Source organism: Arachis hypogaea, chromosome 14, assembly GCF_003086295.3.
Source record: "Arachis hypogaea cultivar Tifrunner chromosome 14, arahy.Tifrunner.gnm2.J5K5, whole genome shotgun sequence".
Taxonomy (NCBI): domain Eukaryota; kingdom Viridiplantae; phylum Streptophyta; class Magnoliopsida; order Fabales; family Fabaceae; genus Arachis; species Arachis hypogaea.
The window spans coordinates 122,747,187-122,750,554 of record NC_092049.1 but is presented as its reverse complement, the minus strand read 5'-3'; the positions used below and the strand labels follow the sequence as shown (position 1 = coordinate 122,750,554).

The 3,368-nt window shown below is 33.1% G+C and overlaps 1 non-coding gene across 1 annotated transcript; it reads right to left on the bottom strand.

Moving 5' to 3' along the window:
• Positions 1 to 2,818: 2,818 nt before the first annotated feature.
• On the bottom strand, positions 2,819 to 2,926 carry LOC112746236 (small nucleolar RNA R71). The gene has a single exon (XR_003174130.1). It is a non-coding gene; the product is annotated as a small nucleolar RNA R71 (small nucleolar RNA).
• Positions 2,927 to 3,368: the final 442 nt, after the last annotated feature.

Genomic DNA, 3,368 nt, shown 5'->3' with positions numbered 1-3,368 from the left:
TATTTTATATCCGCCTGACTGAGATTTACAAGGTGACCATAGCTTGCTTCATACCAACAATCTCCGTGGGATTCGACCCTTACTCACGTAAGGTATTACTTGGACGACCTAGTGCACTTGCTGGTTAGTTGAACGGAGTTGTGTCCACACATAGAGCCACAATGAGGATTCAATACAATTATATATTGTTAATCTCACACAAGTACAAAGAACATGGAACACAATTTCGTGCACCAAGTTTTTGGCGCCGTTGCCGGGGATTGTTTTGAGTTTTCGGCAAGCTTTTGGTCCAGTAACATCAGTGCCAGATTCCCTTTTGATCCGGCAACAGCACCAAGTTTTTGGCGCCGTTGCCGGGGATTGTTTGAGTTTGGACAACTGACGGTTCATCTTGTTGCTCAGATTAGGTAATTTTTTTTTATTTTCTTTTCAAAAAAAAAATTTTTCAAAAATATTTCTAAAATTTTCTCATCTGTTTTCGAAAAAAAAAATAAAAATGTTTTCAAAAAAATTTTTTATTCAAAATTTTTAAGAATGAATTCTAGTGTTTCATGATGATTTGTTGAATCCTGGCTGGCTGTAAGCCATGTCTAATCTTTTGGACTGGGGTTTCAACTTACCATCACAAAAGAAGAGATTCTCACACACTTAGTTGTTCTATACTTGAAAAGTATCCATATCTGCTGAAGCTTGGCTGGCCATTGGCCATGTCTAGTGTTTTGGACCGGAGCTTTCATTGAGAGCTTGGCTGGCTAGTGAGCCATGTCTAATTCCTGGACTGAAGCTTTAGACTAACATGGTAAGATTCCTGGAATTCATGTTAAAAATTTTGGAATCCTTATTTTTCTTTTTCAATTAATTTTCGAAAATTCAAAAAAAAAATTAGAAAATCATAAAAATCAAAAATATTTTCTGTTTCTTGTTTGAGTCTTGAGTCATATCATAAGTTTGGTGTCACTTGCATATGCATCTTGCATTTTTCGAAAATTTCATGCATTCATAGTGTTCTTCATGATCTTCAAGTTGTTCTTGGTAAGTCCTCTTGTTTGATCTTGATGATTTTTTGTTGTGTTGTATGTTGTTTTTCATATGCATTCTTGAATTCTTAGTGCGTAAGCATTAAAGAATTCTAAGTTTGGTGTCTTGCATGTTTTCTTTGCATTAAAAATTTTTCAAAAATATGTTCTTGATGTTCATCATGATCTTCATAGTGTTCTTGGTGTTCATCTTGACATTCATAGCATTCTTGCATGCATTCATTGTTTTGATCTAAAAATTTCATGCATTGCATAATTTTCATGCTTTTCATAAAAATTTCAAAAAATCAAAAAAATATCTTTCCCTTTTTCTCTCATCAAATTCGAAAATTGAGTTGACTTTTTCAAAAATTTTTAAAAATCAAGTTGTTTCTTATGAGTCAAATCAAATTTTCAATTTGAAAATCTTATCTTTTTCAAAATCTTTTTCAAAAATCAAATCTTTTTCAAAATTCTTGGTTATTTTCGAAAATTTTAAAAATATTTTTCAAAAATATTTTTCTTATTTTATATCATAATTTTCGAAAATAATATAATCAATTAATGTTTTGATTCAAAAATTTGAAGTTTGTTACTTACTTGTTAAGAAAGATTCAAACTTTAAGTTCTAAAATCATATCTTGTGATTTCTTATGAATCAAGTCATTAATTGAGATTTTAAAAATCAAATCTTTTTCAAAACTAATTCCTATCATATCTTTTCAAAATATCTTCTTATCTTATCTTTTTCAAAAATATCTTTTCAAAATATCTTTCCTAACCTCCTAACTAACTATCTTTTCAAAATTTGGTTTTCAAAATTTGTTTCAACTAACTAACTAACTTTTTGTTTGTTTCTTAACTTTTTCAAAACCACCTAACTAACTCTCTCTCTCTCAATTTCGAAAATATCTCTCCCCTTTTTCAAAATTTCTTTTTAATTAACTAATTATTTTTATTTTTAATTTTATTTCAAAAAAAAAATTTTCGAAAAATACTAACAAATTTTCAAAAACCAATTTTCAAAAATCACTAACTCCTTTTCAAAATAATTTTCGAAAATTATACCTCCCCCATCCTATTCTATTTATTCATTCATATCCTAACATCTCATCTCACATCTCTTCCATCGGTACAGTTGTGTTTCTTCCTTTACATCACATTCTTTGTCTCCCACTCTTTTCTTCCACTCACAAAGGGATCCCTATACTGTGGTATAAAGGATCTCTATTATTATTATTATTTTTCTGTGCCTTCTTCTTTGTCATATGAGCAGGAGCAAGGATAAGAACATTCTTATGGAAGCAGATCCAGAACCTGAAAGGACTCTGAAGAGAAAATTAAGAGAAGCTAAAATACAACAATCCAGAGATAACCTTTCAGAAATTTTCAAACAGGCAGAGGAGATGGCAGCCGAAAATAATAATAATGTAAGGAAGATGCTTGGTGACTTTACTGCACCTAATTCCAATTTACATGGAAGAAGCATCTCCATTCCTGCCATTGGAGCAAACAACTTTGAGCTGAAACCTCAATTAGTTTCTCTAATGCAGCAGAACTGCAAGTTTCATGGACTTCCATCTGAAGATCCTTTTCAGTTCTTAACTGAATTCTTGCAGATATGTGATACTGTTAAGACTAATGGAATAGATCCTGAAGTCTACAGGCTCATGCTTTTCCCTTTTGCTGTAAGAGACAGAGCTAGATTATGGTTGGATTCTCAACCCAAAGACAGCCTGAACTCTTGGGATAAGCTGGTCACGGCTTTCTTAGCCAAGTACTTTCCTCCTCAAAAGCTGAGCAAGCTTAGAGCTGATGTTCAAACCTTCAGACAGAAAGAAGGTGAATCTCTCTATGAAGCTTGGGAAAGATACAAACAGTTGACCAAAAAGTGTCCTTCTGACATGCTTTCAGAATGGACCATCCTGGATATATTCTATGATGGTCTGTCTGAGTTATCTAAGATGTCATTGGATACCTCTGCAGGTGGATCCATTCACCTAAAGAAAACGCCTGCAGAAGCTCAAGAACTCATTGACATGGTTGCTAATAACCAGTTCATGTACACTTCTGAAAGGAATCCTGTGAATAATAGGACGCCTATGAAGAAGGGAGTTCTTGAAGTTGATACTCTGAATGCCATAATGGCTCAGAACAAAATATTGACTCAGCAAGTCAATATGATTTCTCAGAGTCTGCATGGAATGCAAGCTGCATCCAACAGTACTCAAGAGGCTTCTCCTGAAGAAGAAGCCTATGATCCTGAGAACCTTATGGAAACACCTATAACTCATCATGGAGAAATCATCCAAATTTCTCATGGAAGGATCAAAAGCCTCAACAAGGCTTTAA